We start from the raw sequence: 17,331 nt of genomic DNA, 5'->3' as shown, positions 1-17,331 counted from the left end.
ATAGTGCTTATATGCAGTTGCTTTTACTTTTAGTTTTACAGACTACATTTATTTCCAAATTTACTTAGGTTACATCTTTCCTTCATGGCTTTTAGTGAGGTTGTTTGATATATTTGTAATACAATTAGATTCTTTTGTGACAGTGTGGATTCATTGCTCAGCTTTCCTCAACCTCCTCAATGATTTTTAAAAATCTGCATCTATTAAGGCTACTCTTTATATGGTAAGGTTCTATGGGTCTTGGAAATTGCCTAGTGTCATGTATTCATCATTATAGTATGATACAGAATAGTTTCTACACCATGCAAAATAGTGCCCTGTGGTTCACCTATTCAATCTTCCCCCACCCTTAAATCATGGCAACTGCTCAACTGTTTGCTATCTCTATAGCCTTTCCAGGATGTCATATAAATGGAATTGTATAGTGTGTAGCCTTTTTAGATGGGCTCATTTTACTTAGCAATATGCACTTAGGATTCATCCATGTATTTGCATGGCTTTCTAGATCAGTCCTTCTTATTTCTGAATTGTATTCCATTATACGGATGTACAATGCTTTGTTTACCTATTTCCCTCTTAAGGACATTGTATTAGTCCATTCTCACATTGTATTAGGATCTTTATAGATACTAACTGAGACTGGGTAATTTATAAAGAAAAGAGGTTTAATTGAATCACTGTTCTGCATGGCTGGGGAGGCCTCAGGAAACTTACAATCATAAGTGGAAAATAAAGGAACACCAAGGCACATCTTCTTATGGCGGACAAAGAGAGAGATAGTGAAGGAGAAATGGCCAAACACTTTTGAAGCATCATATCTGTGAGAACTCCCTCAATATCTGAGAACAACATGGGGAAACTGACCCCATGATCCAGTCACCTCACATCAGGTCTCTCCCTTGACACATGGGGACTACAATTTGAGATGAGATTTTGGTGGGGACACAGAGCCAAATCATATCATTCCACCCCTGCCCCCTCCAAAATCTCATATCCTTTGCACATTTTGAAACCAATCATGCCTTCCCAATAGTCCTCTCAAATCTTAACTCATTCCAGTATTAACTCAAAAGTCCAAGTCCCAAGTTTCATATGAGACAAGGCAAACCCCTCTGCCTATAAACTTGCAAAATCAAAAGCAAGTTATTAACTTCCAAGATACAATGGCAATACAGGCAATGAGTAAATGTTCCCATTCCAAATGGGAGAAACTGACCAGAACAAAGGGATCACAGGCCCTATGCAAGTCCAAAACACAGGCAGGCAGACATTAAATCTTAAAACTCTAAAATCTCCTTTGACACCATGTCTCCATATCCAGGGAATGCTGATGCAAGGGGTGGGCTCCCACGGCCTTGGACAGCTCTGCCCCTGTGGCTATGCAGGGTACAGTCCCTGCATCTGCTTTCATGGGCTGGCATTGAATGCCTGCAGCTTTTCCAGGCACAGGGTGCAAGCTGTCTGTGAATCTACCTTTCTGGGGTTTGGAGGACAGTGACTCTCTTCTCACAGATCCACCAGGCAGTGCCCCAAGTGGGGACTCTGTGTGGGGGTTCCAACTCCACGTTTCCCCTCTGCATTGCCCTAGTAGAGGTTCTCTATGAGGGCTCTGGCCCTACAGCAGACTTCCGCCTGGACATCCAGGCATTTCCATACATCTTCTGAAATCTAGGGGGAGGCTCCCAAAGATCAACTCTTGTCTTCTGTGCACCTGCAGGCCCAATGCTATGTGGAAACCACCAAAGCTTGGGGCTTGCACCCTCTGAAGCCACAGTCAGAGCTACTCCTTGGCCCCTTTTAGCCATGGCTGGAACTGAAGTAACTGGAACACAGGGTGCCATGTCCCAAGGCTGCACAGAGCAGCTGGGCCCTGGGCCTGGCCCAAGAAATCATTTTTCCCTCCTAGGCCTCTGGCCTCTGGGCCTGTGATGGGAGGGGCTCCCTTGAAGATCTCTGAAGTTCCCTGGAGACATTTTCCCTATTGTCTTGGTGATTAACATTCGGCTTCACATTACTTATGCAAATTTCTGCAGCCAGCTTGAACTTCTTCCCATTTGGGTTTTCCTTTTCTACCACATGGTCAGACTGCAAATTTTCCAAACTTTTACACTCCACTTCCCCTTTAAATGTAAGTTCCAATTTCAAACTATCTTTTTGTGAGTGCATATAACAGTATGCTCTCGGGAAAAGCTGGTCACTTCTTTAATTCTTTGCTGCTTAGAAAATTTATTCTGCTAGATACCCTAAATCATCTCTCTCAAGCTCAAAATTCCACAGATCTCTAGGCTAGGGACAAAATGCCACCAGTCTGTTTGCTAAAGCATAGCAAGAGTGATCTTTGCATCAGTTCCAAATAAGTTCCTCATCTCCATCTGGAACTACCTCAGCCTGGACTTCATTGTCCATATCACCATCAGCATTTTGGTCAAATCCATTCAACAAGTCTCTAGGAAGTTCCAAATTTCCTACATCTTCCTGTCTTCCTCTGAGCCCTCCAAACTGTTTCAAACTCTGCCCATTACTCAGTTCTAAAGTTGATTTCACATTTTCAAGTATCTTAGACCAGTGCCCCACTCCTGGTACCAATTTCCTGTATTAGTCTGTTCTCACACTGCTATAGAGATAGTACCCAAGATTGTGTTATTTATAAAAGAAAGAGATTTAATTGACTCACAGTTCCACATGGCTGGGGAGGCCTCAGGAAACTTACAATTATGGCAGAAGGTGAAGGGGAAGCAAGGCACATCTTCTTATGGTGGCAGGAGAGAGACAGTAAAGGAGGAACTGCCCAGTGATTTCTTTTTCAAAAAGGTAAACTATTATTTAAAAAAGATAAATAATTATTGATTCCATTTCTTCAGTAAATGCAGGGCTATTCAAGTCATCTACCTGTCTTGTGTTTTGGTATTTTGTGTCTTTCAAAAAATTACTCCACTTCAAACAAGTTGTCAAATTTGTGGGCACTGAGTTTTTCATAGAATTCCTTTTTTAAAAATCATTTTAACATGTTGGAACCAGTAGTGATAATCTATTTTTTCTGATATTGGCAATTTGTGTCTTATTTTTAATTGGTCAGACTAGCTAGAGTTTTGTCAATTTCATTGATGTTTTCAAAGAATCTATTTTTTGTTTCATTGATTTTTCTCCATTGATTTTCTTTTTAAAATATCATTTATTTCTGCTCTGATTTTTGTGATTTCATGTCTTCTGTTTGCTTTAGGTTTAAATCACTCTTTTTTGTCTACTTTCCTAAGGCAAAAGCTAAATAATTTTAGGGCTTATCTTCTTTTCTAACCTATGTATTTAATGCTTTAAATTACCCTCAGTCTCACAAATTTATGTTGCATCTCACAAATTTTGACAAGTTGTGTTTTCTATTTTCATTTGGTTTAAAATATTTTTTACTTTCCCTTGATACTTCTTATTTGATCCATGTTATTTAGAAATGTGCTGTTTTTCCCACATTTTTGGAAATTTTCTGTTTTCCAAAAATTTGGGAAAATCTTTCTGTTCCTTATTTCTAGTTCTATTTCATTGTGGTCTGAGAATATTCTTTGTATGATTTTTACTTTTACATTTGTTAAGGTATGTTTGATAGCCCAGAATGGGAATATTCCAAGTGAGCTTGAGAAGAATGTGTATTCTGTAATTCTTGGATGAAATAGTTTATAGATGTCTATTATATCTTGTTGATTGAGAGTTGTGTTGAACTCAACTATTTTCTGTAGTTTGAATATGATATGATATGCTTAGCTGTAGCTGCTTTGTCTTGTTTTTGTTTTGGAATTTATCTTCCTTGGTGTTTTTTGAGATTTCTAGATATTAGGTTTGGTATCTGACATTAATTGTGATATTCTCAGTCATTAATGTTACAAATACTTATTCTGTTCCTTTCTTCTCTTTCTGATATTTTCATTACATGTATGTATGTATTATTACATTATGACTTTTGTAGTTGCTCCACAGTTCTTGAATACTCTATTCTGTTTTTTTGTTCTCTTTGCTTTTCAGTTTCAGAAGTTTCTATTGACATATCCTCAAGCTCAGAGATTCTTTCCTCAGCTGTGTCTTGTCACAAAAGGCATTCTTCATTTGTGTTACAGTGGTTTGCTTTTGTTTTGTTTTGAGACAGGGTCTCACTCTATTGCCCAGGCTGGAGTGTAGTGGTGCAATAATGGCTCACTGCAGGCCTGACCTCCCAAGTTCAAGAAATCCTCCTGTCTCAGCCTCCTGAGTAGCTGGGACCATAGGTGCATGCCACCATGTCAGGCCAATTTATTTTGTTGTTTGTTTATTTTTGTGGAGAGATGGGGTTTCACCATGTTTCCCAGGCTGGTCTTGAACTCCTGGGCTCAAGCAATCCTCCTGCCTTAGCCTTCCAAAGTGCTGGGATCACAGGCATGAGTCACTGCGTCTGGCTCTTACAATGTTTTTGATCTCTAGCATTTCTTTTTGTTTTTTGTTTTTTTTCTTAGAATTTCCATCTCTCTGCTTACATTACCAATCTTTTTAAAAAACTGATACATAATAGTTGTACCTACTTATGGGGTACACGTGGTATTTTGATGTATGCAAACAATATATAAATTATCACATCAGGTTAGTTAGAATATTCATCACCTCAAATACTTATCATTTCTTTGTATTGGGAACATTGTAAATCTTCTCTTCTAGCTGTTTTAAAATATACAATAAATTATTGTTACCTATATCCACCCTACTGTGCTATCAAACAAAACTAAAACTTATTCCTTTAATCTAATTATATTTTTGTACTTATTAATGAAATTCTCTTCATTCCACCTCTTTCTTCCCCTTCCCAGCCTCTGGTAATCACCATTCTACTGTCTACCTCCATGAAATCAATTATTGTAGCTCCCACATATAAGTGAGAACATGTGATATTTGTCTTTCTATGCCTGGCTTATTTCACTTAGTGTAATGTCCTCCAGTTCTATCCATGTTGCTGCATATGATAAAATTGTATTCTTTTTAATGGCTGAATAATATTCAATTGTGTATATAATGCTACATTTTTTTAAATCCATTTATCCATTGATGGGCACTTAGGTTGATTTTATGTCTTGGCTATTATGCATAGTGCTACCATAAACATGAGAGTTCAGATATCTCTTTGATAATACTGATTTTCTTTCTTTCAAATGAATATATACCTAGCAGTAGGATTGCTGGATCAGTGGTGGTTCCATATTTAGTTTTTAAAAAAACTTCCATACCGTTTTCCATAAGGCTGTACTGATTTACATTCTCACGAACAGTGTATGAACATTATCATTTCTCCATATCCTTGCCAGCATCTGTAATTTTCTGTCTTTTTGACAACAGTTAAAATTGGAATGACATGATATCTCATTGTGGTTTTGATTCGCATTTCTCCGGTGATTAGCAGTGTTGAGAATTTTTAATATATTTTTTGACCATTTCTATGTCTTCTTTTGAGAAATACCTATTCAGATCTTTTGTCTAATTTTGATTGGATTTTTTTTTTTTGTTCTTGAGTTGCTTGAGTTCCTTATATATTCTGTTTATTAGTTCCCTGTTGAGTTGAGATTTTGCAGTTATTTTTTCCCATTCTATATGTTTTCTTTTTGCTTTGTTGATTGTTTCCTTTGCTGTGCAGAAGTGGGCTTTATGTAATCCATTTGTCTATTTTTGCTATGCTTTTGATATCTTACCCCCCAAAATCTTTGCCCAGACCAATCACCTGAAGTATTCCCCCAATATTGTCTTATAGTAGTTTCATAGTTTCCGGTCTTACATTTAAGTCTTTAATCCATTTTGATTTGATTTTTGTATGTGATGAGAGATAATGGTTTAGTTTTATTCTTCTGTATATGATTATCTAGTTTTCCTAGAACTATTTATTGAAAAGACTGTCCTTTCCCAATGTATGTACTTGGTCTTGGCACTTTTGCCAAAAACAAGTTGACTGTAAACGTGTGGATTTATTTCTGGGATCTCTATTCCATTCCATTGGTGTATGTGTCTGCTTTTATGTCAGTACCTTGCTGTTTTGGTTACTATAGTTTTGTAGTATATTTTGAAGGCAAGTAGTGTAATACCTCCCAATTAGTTCTTTTTGCTCAGGATTGCTTTGGCTGTTTGGGGTCTTTTGGATTCCATGTAAATCTTAGGATTGTTTTTCTATTTCTGTTAAGAATGTCATTGGTATTTTTGTTTGTTTGTTTACCTTTACTGTTCAATTTACTATATGTAAATTATTTGGGTTTCACATTTTCAGTTAACTTTTGAACTGAGGTTACAATAGTGTAAAACTTTTTTTATTAATCAAAACGTTTTAGCATACAAAATTAAAATACATAGGTTAAAACTTCAAATATAATACTGACTGTCTTAAAGTTACCACATCATTCACAAGTGATATGTGCAACTCTGAGCTGTTTCACATAGAACAGCTCTCCTGCAGATATGGCAAAATTGATATGGCAGGAAGTTCAAGCCTGTATAGTCAAGCCAAGGACTCAAAGTTGCACGGTCTTTTAAAACCTTTGGCATTTCTGGAAGACAACAATGCATTAACATATAAAGAAGATAGGAAATAATTCTTCTTCCTTGTTATGGCAAAAAATACAAATTCCATGGTAGCTTAGAATTCTGCATAAAACCCCATATTATACCTCAGAAAAGTCCAAAGGCAATTAATGACAATGGATTGGGGTTCTACATTTTTAAAATTAATAGAACCCATGAAATTCAAATGGGCATTAGTCAAATAAAAAATTATTAAGCACCTATTGATTTAAGAGACTGAAATTTATTAGAGATTCATGATCAATTTCTTTAATCCTTGAAGTCAAGGTGTAAAAACCACCTAATAACCCATTTCCTATTTGCCCTTAAAATACTCTTGTCTCTAATACTAATATAACATCATATACATTTCTGTTACATTAGGATTAAAGACAAGTTCTGTTTAGAAATAACTCAAAGAACAGCTTTTATATTTTATTTTCACATTGAAAATCAGTCAGATTTGCTTCAGCCTCAAAAAGTGTGTTTATATAAAATTATATGAGCTCTGGCAATGAGCTGCACCTTTTTTTCTAAATAGGAAATGGGCTAAGTGCATTCCAAACTTCTCCTATGTAGCACAGATATAATTTTCTGTCCATTGGCACCAAAGGGAAATCACATTTCCTCTTGGGAGACAGAAATTCCATATCTGAACATAGAGTAAGTTAAGAAAAAATGATCCCTGTGTATTACTATGGTGATTCTGAGATCTAGGATTACTAATATACCAGTCATAAACAAAGCAAATTCCTGGCAACAACTGTCAGGTTATTGACACTAACAATCCTTCCCTAACAACCCTACAATTTTAGTATGAAAAGAATTAAAAGTAATGACTAAGCTTTACAAATGGAAAATAATAAGAAACTAAGGGAATAATTCAAACCAATAACAAAAAAGATCCTAAATTTGAAATCACTGTAATTGAAGAAAATAAATGTGCTTTATCCCAACTCTGAATTTAAATATTCTGGGCAAAAGAGCATCAGGTTTCTGGATAAAGATGTAGCCCTTCTCATGCTCTTCAGTTTTCTGCAATTTTATTTTCTTCTTCCCATGTTTATTCAAAGTATTTAATAGACTCTTCCATTTCAGCTACAAGATTTGTGATTCAAAGATTTACTAAGGTACTCTGCACTCTTTCTATACAGAAACACCTATTAATTATTACAACTGATTTACACAGGATTAACATATTGGTGTTAACATTGTTAAACATCATGCTTATTGCACATCAACTCTCCATAAAGAATCTGAACTTCACAATAATTTACCAAACACTTTACTTAAATTACTAATCAAATAACTGAAAAATGGACTGAGCCCAACAAAAATGGGTATAAAGAAAAAAAACCCTTCAGAACAGTTCATATACACACCTATTTTAAAATCTTTGCTAGCTGGCCCCTTTCTCAAAGTTTTAGCCTGAAAAAAAGTAAAATCTACACAAAATTTAATTGCAATCATACAAGGGTAACATTAGGTCAAATACAACAAATACTATGATGCAATTTTACATTTATTAAACTACAGTTCAAAGTATAAATTTATGCATTCTAAATACACTGAATGTATCTAATGAAGCCATACTGTTCTTCCACTAACATTTGATATATCTGTGTGAAAGACAACTTTATAAGACTTTTAAACACAAATCTTTAGTATTAAAACTGTGTGCTTGTATGTAAATGTTTTAATAGGGAACCTAATTAATGGGCTTCCATCTCCACTAAGTCATCCATTTTGTTGCACATTTTATTTTAAATGCTTAAAGGGCAGGACAGACTGGTAGGTTTAAATCTGGAGATATTACCTAAATTTCTCATTACTTCCTATGAATTATAGATAAAAGCTGATTTTTTTCTGGTCCCAAATAGCTATTGCTAACAGCTTTTGTTTTCAAGAGAATTAACAGAATAAGATTGTTTGAATTTTTTTTTGTTTTGTTTTGTTTACTGGAATGTTGACCAGACAAGCTTAACCTGCAACTTCAGACCTAAAGAAGTGTTAATGTGGAGAAAAATGGTGGATTAGAGGCAAGCCTAGATTGCAGCTCCCTCTTGGACAGACCAAGCAGCATGTGGAAACTCACATGATGAACTTTTGCTCCAGAACTCCTGCAGGAATATACCAGGAAAGTCTAGAGAATCTACAGATCCTCTGAAGCAAGCAGACTGCTCCTGCAGAACCTAGGAGACAACCTAAATACTGTGAGCGCTCAAGCTAAGTGGGAAAGGGGGATTATCTGCCCCCAAACACATCTTCACTGGGGAACCTGAAGGTCTGGATCACAGGAGAAGGATTTGACCTTACCTGGAACTGAGTCAATTTAGAGAGCCAAGCAAAATACAGGGATAGAGAAAGTGGCGGGAAAAGCCCTGTGGGCTCTCTGGGTCCCCAGGGAAACGATTTCTGATTTGTCTCACAAAGATCCTGGGGAGGGCTGCTGTAGGTACTAGAAAAAGACCACAGTGAGAAGGAAAATTCCAGCTGAACTCTGTAAGAACTCCAACTGAATGCAAAGTCTCCTGGCCAGAACTCAGGGGAGGGTGTGAATCCTGTGTGCTGACAGGTGGGGAGGCCAGAAAGCCCTGGTTGCTTTCTCAGCTGGCAGGCTGGTAGCCAGGGGGAATTTCTCAGCTTTGTTCTATCACTGCCTATAAACAGACTTGGTGCTACTGTGGGTGGGAGCACGGTGGGAGTGAGATGGACCTTTTGGATTTCCCTTTTGGATTTCCTGGAAGCTAGGGGACACCTGTAACTGCCAACTTTCCCTTACTTCCCTGACAACCTGCATAACAAAGCAGAGACTGCCATAATCCTCCTGGGAACATATCTCCATTAACCTTGAACCATACTCCCATGCCCCACAGTAGCTGCAGCAAGCCCCATCCAAGGGGAGTCTGAGCTCAGACATGCCTAACCCTCCTTGCACCTGATGGACCTTCCCTAGCCACCCTGGTAGCTGAAGACAAAGGGCATATTCTCTTGGCAGTTGTAGGGCCCCACCCAACACCTAATCCTCCGTATGCTACCATAGCCAATGCTCTCTTGAAAGTGCCATCTCATGGCAGGAGGCCAAACAGCAAAAAAAATAGTGCATTAAACAACCAAAATTAAGGACTCTCACAAAGTCCATTTCACTCCTCTGCCACCTCCACCAGAGCAGGTGCTGGTATCCACGGCTGAGAGACCTGCAGATAGTTCACATCACAGGATTCTGTGCAGACAATCCCCAGTACCAGCCAGAGCCTGGCAGCTCTCCTGGGTGGCTACATCCAGAAGAGAAATAACAATCACTGCAGCTCAGTTCTCAGGAAAATGAGAAAAAGGGGGAGAGTAATACATCAAGGGAATACCCCGTGGGACAAAAGAATCTGAACAGTAGCCTTGAGATCCAGATCTTCCCTCTAACATAGCCTACCCAAATGAGAAGGAACCAGAAAAACAATTCTGGTAATATGAAAAAACAAGGTTCTTTCACACCCCGAAAAAAATCACACTAGCTCACCAGCAATGGATCCAATCAAAGAAGAAACCCCTGATTTACCTGAAAAAAAAAAAAAAAAGTAGAAGGTTGATTATTAAGCTAATCAAGGAGGCACCAGAGAAATGTGAAGTCCAATTTGAAGAAATCCAAAAAACGATACAAGAAATGAGAAGAGAAATCATCAGTGAAGTAGATAGCATAGATAAACAATCACAACTTCAGGAAACAAAGAACACACTTAGAGAATGCAAAATGCACTGGAAAATCTCAGCAATAGAAATGAACAAGCAGAAGAAAGAACTTCAGAGCTTGAAGAATTAACCCAATCTGACAAAGAAAAACGAATTTTAAAAAATGAACAAAGCCTCCAAGAAGTTTGGGATTATGTTAAATGACCAAACCTAAGAATAATTGATGTTCCTGAGGAAGAAGAGAAATCTAAAAGCTTGAAAGACATATTTAGGGGAATAATTAAGAAAAACTTCCCTGGCCTTGGTGGAGACCTAGACATCCAAATACAAGAAACTCAAAGAACACCTGGGAAATTCATCACAAAGAAATCATCACCTAGACACACTGTCACCAGGTTATCTAAAGTCAAGACAAAGGATGTAATCTTAACAGCTGTGAGGCAAAAGCACCAGGTAACCTATAAAGGAAAACCTATCAGATTAACAGCAGATTTTTCGGTAGGAACTAGAAGCTAGAAGGGATTGGGGCCCTATCTTCAGCCTCCTTAAACAAAACAATTATCAGCCAAGTATTCTGTATCCAGCAAAAAACTAAGCTTCACAAATGAAGGAAACGTACAGTCTTTTTCAGACAAACAAATGCTGAGAGAATTTGCCACTACCAAGCCAGCACTACAAGAACTGGTAAAAGGAGCTCTAAATCTTGAAACAAATCCTCGAAACACATCAAAACAGAACCTCTTTAAAGCATAAATCTCACAACATCTGTAAAACAAAACTACAAAAAAAAAAAAAAAAAAGGTAGGCCAGGAGTGGTGGCTCAAACCTGAATCCCAGCACTTTGGGAGGCCAAGGCGGGTGGATCATGAGTTCAGGAGATCAAGACCATCCTGACTAACATGGTGAAACCCCATCTCTACTAAAAATACCAAAAATTAGCTGAATGTGGTGGCTGGCGCCTGTAGTCCCAGCTACTTGGGAGGCTGAGGCAGGAGAATGGCATGAACCCAGGAGGCAGAGCTTGCAGTGAGCCAAGATTGCGCCACTGCACTCCAGCCTGGGCGATAGAGTGAGACTCCGTCTCAAAAACAAACAAACAAACAAACAAAAAACAAGGTATACAGGCAACAAATAGCACAATGAATAGAATAGTACTTTACATCTCAATACTGACATTGAATGTAAATGGCCTAAATGCTCCATTAAAAAGATACAGAATTGCACAATGAATACTAATTCACCAACAAAGTATCTGCTGCCTTCAAGATACTCAACACAAAAGGACTCACATAAACATGGTAAAGAAATGGAAAAAAACATTCTATGCAAATGGATACCAAAAGCAAACAGGAGTAGCTATTCTTATATCAGATAAAACAAACTTTAAAGCAACAGCAAAAAAAGACAAAGAGATACATTATATAAAGATAAAAGGCCTTGTCCAAGAGGAAAATATTACAATCCTAAATATATATGGAACTAACACTGGAGCTCCCAAATTTATAAAACAATTACTATTAGACCTAAGAAACAAGATAGAATGCAACACAATAATAGTGGCGGACTTCAATACTCCACTGATAGCACTAGACAAGTCATTGAGACAGAGAGACAACAAAGAAACAATGGATTTAAATGATAGCCTGGAATAAATGAACTTAACAGATATTTACAGAACATTCTACCCAACAACTGCAGAATATACATTCTATTCAACAGTGTGTGAAACATTCACCAAGATAGACCATATGATGGTCCACAAAACAAGTCTCAGTAAATTTAAGAAAATCAAAATTATATCAAGTACTCTCACAGACCACAGAGGAATAAAACTGAAAATCAACTCCAAAAGGAACTTTCAAAACTATGCACACACATGAAAATTAAATAACCTACTCCTGAATTATCATTGGTCATCAATGAAATCAAGATGAAAATTTAAAAAATTCTTTGACCTGAAAGATAATAGTGACACAACCTATTAAAACCTCTGGGATACAGTAAAGTCAGTGCTCAGAGGAAAGTTCATAGCCTTAAATGCCTAACTGCACAAATACACAATTTAAGGCCACACCTCAAGGAACTAGAGAAACAAGAATAAACAAAACCCAAACCCAGCAGAAAAAAGGAAATAACTAGATCAGAGCAGAACTAAATGAATATGAAACCAACATAATACAAAAGAATTATGAAACCAAGAGCTGGTTCTTTGAAAAGGTAAATAAAATTGATAAGCAACTAGAAAGATTAATCAAGAAAAGGAGACAGTCCAAGTAAGCTCAATTAGAAACAAAACAGGAGATATTACAACCAACATTACAGAAAAACAAAAGATCATTCAAGGCTACTATGAACACTTTTACCTGCATAAACTAGAAAATCTGGAGGAGATGGATAAATTCCTGGAAATGCACAACCCTCTTTACTTAAATCAGGAAAAATTAGAAACCCTGAACAGACCAATAACAAGCAGTGAGACTGAAACGGTAAAAAAAAAAAAAAAAAAATCCAGGACCAGATGGATTCACAGCTGAATTCTACCAGACATTCAAAGAATTGGTACCAATCCTATTGACACTATTCCACAAGACAGAGAAAGAGGGAATCCTTCCTAAATCATTCTATCACCCTAATACCAAAACCAGGGAAGGGCATAACAAAAAAAGAAACCTACAGACCAAGATCCCTGATGAACATAGATGCAAAAATCCTTAACTAAACACTGGCTAACTGAATCCAACAGCATAGCAGAATAATCCACAATTATCAAGTGGGTTTCATATCAGGGATGCAGGGATGGTTTAACATACACAAGTCAATAAATGTGATATACCACACAAACAGAATTAAAAACAAAAATCACGTGATCATCTCAATAGATGCAGAAAAAGCTTTTGACAAAATCCAGCATCCTTTATGATTAAAACTCTCAGCAAAATTGGCATACAAGGGACATATCTTAATGTAATAAAAGCCATCTATGACAAACCCACAGCCAACATTATAGTGAATAGGGAAAAGTTGAAAGCATTCCCTCTGAGAACTGGAAGAAGAGAAGGATGCCCACTCTCACCACCTCTATCCAACACTGTACTGCAAGTCCCAGCCAGAGCAATCAGACAAGAGAAAGAAATAAAGGGCATCCAAATCAGTAAAAAGGAAGTAAAACTCTTGCTGCTTTACTGATGATAGGATTGTATACCTAGAAAACCCTAGACTCCTTCAAAAAGCTCCTAGAACTGATAAATGAATTCAGCAAAGTTCCAGGATTCAGCATTAATGTACAAAAATCAGTAGCTCTGCTATACATCAACAGCAACCAATCTGAGAATCAAATCAAGAACTCAACCTCTTTCACAATAGCTGCAAAATAAAATAAAATACTCATGAATATACCTAACCAAGGATGTGAAAGACCTCTACAAGGAAAACTATAGAACACTGCTGAAAGAAATCACTGAATACACAAATTGAAACACATCCCATGTTCGTGAATGGGTGGAATCAACATTGTGAAAATGACCATACTGCCAAAGGCAATCTACAAATTCAATGCAATTCCTGTCAAAATACTACCATCATGCTTCACAGAACTAGAAAAAAAAAATCTTAAAATTCATATGGAACCAAAAAGAGCCCACATAGCCACAGCAAGCAAAAAGAACAAATCTGGAGGCATCACATTACCTGATTTCAAACTATGCTATAAGGCCATAGTCACCAGCACAGTACTGGTATAAAAATAGGCATACAGACCAATGGAACAGAATAGAGAACCCACAAATAAACCCAAATATTTATAGCCAACTCATCTTCAACAAAGCAAACAAAAACATAAAGTAGGGAAAGGATACCCTATTCAACAAATGGTTCTGGGATAACTGGCAAGCCACATGTAGGAGAAAGAAATTATCCTCATCTCTCACCTTATACAAAAATCAACTCAAGATGGATGAAGAACTTAAATCTAAGATCTGAAACTATAAAAATTCTAGAAGATAACAATTGGAAAAAAACCCTTCTAGACACTGATAGGCTTAGGCAAAGATTTCATGACCAAGAACCCAAAAGTAAACGCAATATAAACAAAGATAAATAGGTGGGGCTTAATGAAACTAAAGAGCTTTGCACGACAAAAGCAACAGTCAACAGAATAAGCAGAAAACCCACAGAGTGGGAGAAAATCTTCACAATCTATATATTCAACAAAGGACTATAAATAACTCAAACAAATAAGCAAAGAAAAAACAATCCCATCAAAAAGTGGGCTAACAACATGAATAGACAATTCTCAAAAGGAGATATAGAAATGGCCAACAAACATATGACAAAAATGCTCAACATCACTAATGATAAGTGAAATGCAAATCAAAACCAGACTGCAATACCACCTTACTCCTACTAAGGGAGGAGACCACCCTCATATTGTCTTATGCCCAATTTCTGTCTCCAAAGAAAGAAGCAAAAACTAAAAGGCAGAAATGGAACCCACAGGCAGACAGCCCAGCACCGCACCCTAGGCCTGGTAGTTAAAAATCAACCCCTGACCTAACTGTTTGTGTTGTCTGTAGATTTCAAATACTGTATGGAAAAGCATTGTGAAAATCCCTGTCCTGTCCTGTTCTGTTCTGTTCTGTTCTGATTATTGGTGCATGCAGCCCCAGTCACATACCCACTGCTTGCTCAATCGATCACAACCCTCTCATGCAGACCCCCTTAGAGTTGTAAGCCCTTAAAAGGGACAGGAATTCTCACTCGGGGAGCTCGGTTTTTGGAGATGTGAGTCTGCCAATGCTCCCAGTTGAATAAAGCCCTTTCCTTCTACAGCTCGGTGTCTGAGGGGTTCTTGTCTGCGGCTTGTCCTGCTAAGCTACAAGAATGGTCATAATCAAAAAATTAAAAAATAATAGATGTTGGTGTGGATGTGTTGAAAAGGTAATACTTCTACATTGCTGGTGGGAATGCAAACTAGTATGAACACTATGGAAAGCAGTGTGGAGATTCCTTGAAGAACTAAAAGTAGAACTACCATTTGATCCAGCAAGCCCACTACTTGATATCTACCCAGAGCAAAAGAAGTCACTATACAAAAAATGATACTTGCATGTGCATATTTATAGCAGCACAATTTGCAGTTACAAAAATGTAGAACCAGCCCAAATGCCCATCAATCAATGAGTGGATAAAGAAACTGTGGTATATATATACGATGGAATACTACTCAGCCATAAAAAGGAAAGAGTTAATGGCATTTGCAGCAACCTGGTTGGGATTGGAGACTATTATTCTAAGTGAAATAACTCAGGAATGGAAAACCAAACATCATATGTTCTCATTCATAAGTGGGAGTTAAGCTATGAGGATGCAAAAGCATAAGAATAATACAATGGACTTTGGGGACTCAGAGGGAAAGGGTGAGAACAGGGTGAGGGATAAAAGACTACAAATTGGGTAGAGTGTATACTGTGATGGGTACACCAAAATCTCACAAATCACCACTAAAGAAATTATGCATGTAGCCAAATACCACCTGTTCTTCAAAAACCTATGGAAACATGAAATTTTTTAAAAGTGTACATATATGTGATTTTAAAAAAGCAATAATGACTGTTTATGCTTCAGTGGAAATGCTGTCTTCTTGGCTCAGCTGAATGCATGAAGGCACAAAGAAGAATTTCTTCATCATTGTGTCTGAAGTAATTCCTGCATCTTGCATCTCATACCAATTAATAATTCCCATGAAGCCTCCACAAATATCTAACGTGTTCATCGTAAAACCAAAGTCTCTAACCATGCCAAACACACATCGAGCATCAGATAGAGCATGTGCATATACTTGAGATTCTTTGCAAGCACCTAAAACATGAAATTTTAACCCCAATCATTTGGACATCAAGTTTCTTAGCATATTCCAAAAAAATGCCTACAGTTATTCGGGGAAGTGCCAAACTTCATGCTACACTCTTCACTACCAATATCATCTTCTGTTGCAAAATGTGGCAGGACTGTAAGAGAAAAGGAGATGATCAAGGCAGAGTTCATTTACATCATCATCTGCACACATGAAGCCTGAAGATTGTAAAAAGTATGTTGGTTATGTTGTTAGTGCTCACAAATCCAGCAATAGGTGAATCAAGTGAACTTAAGGAAAAACAGTCTTGGCATTTGGGTGATTACATACAGTTTTCTTCAATTCAATTTTATTGCTTCATGTCATAATATTTGCTCCAAATTCTGCTGCATACTTTATTTGAGACACTTGCTTGCAAGGACTTACATAAATGTTTTCTGCGGATACATATGACTCTTTTACTGAAGTCATTTCATTTTTATTGGAACAAGCAAATCCAGTGCCAAGAGCTGTTAAAATCTCAAGTACAGCTGGAGTAGAGTTGCACTTCACTGTGTAGAATGGCTTTATCTGAGCCACTACATTCTGCCATTGACTGTGTTTCTTCACAGTCTTTCCAAGATCTCCTACAAAAAAAGATTTTTGCCTTGTTCGAGAATGTTCAACAAACATAGTTATCAATAACATTTATAAGGTTTGTTCCTTCATCCAACAGACCAATGAAATAGTTTGCATCATCAATAAATCCTGTCATCTCAGCTGAATTTTCACAAAACTAAAAGTCATAAACCAGGAAAAGTAAGGAATGGGTCACCAAGCCTATGTCTTGGTTCTTAGAATATGCAACAAAATGGACAAGTTGAGAGGTGGAATCCCCCATCATCAGCTGGGTTCCCAAGGTGGCTCAGTGTCTGAAGTTGAACTGCTGTCTACACAGCAATTCTCCTAGGCCCTCTGGGTAGGTGTACACTTGGACAGAAAGTTTGCCATGAGATAATGGCTCAAAGATTTGGGTAAAGCATATTCTCTTTTTTCGTGATATTTTTAAGGAGAGATGTGGTTACCTTCAGCAGAAATATCCAAGGTGGCCTGGGCCACAGGCTGTGGGAACAACGTGGAGGTAAAAACATGCAACAGCGTGAGAATGGATGAGAAGAGGCAGAGATGGCAATGGCAGGAGGAAAAAAGGAAACACTGCTGCTGGCCAGAGAAGAGCCAGAGATTGTAGTTCTCATTGGTATTTT

The 17,331-nt window shown here is 37.4% G+C and overlaps 1 pseudogene; it reads right to left on the bottom strand.

Annotated features, from left to right (window-relative positions):
* Nucleotides 1-15,847: 15,847 nt before the first annotated feature.
* Nucleotides 15,848-16,841, bottom strand: LOC112607731 (annotated as a pseudogene).
* Between the last annotated feature and the right edge of the window lie 490 nt (nucleotides 16,842-17,331).

This window comes from Theropithecus gelada, chromosome 15, assembly GCF_003255815.1.
Source record: "Theropithecus gelada isolate Dixy chromosome 15, Tgel_1.0, whole genome shotgun sequence".
NCBI lineage: Eukaryota > Metazoa > Chordata > Mammalia > Primates > Cercopithecidae > Theropithecus > Theropithecus gelada.
The sequence above is the reverse complement of the archived record's forward strand: the minus strand, read 5'-3'. Positions and strand labels throughout refer to the sequence as shown.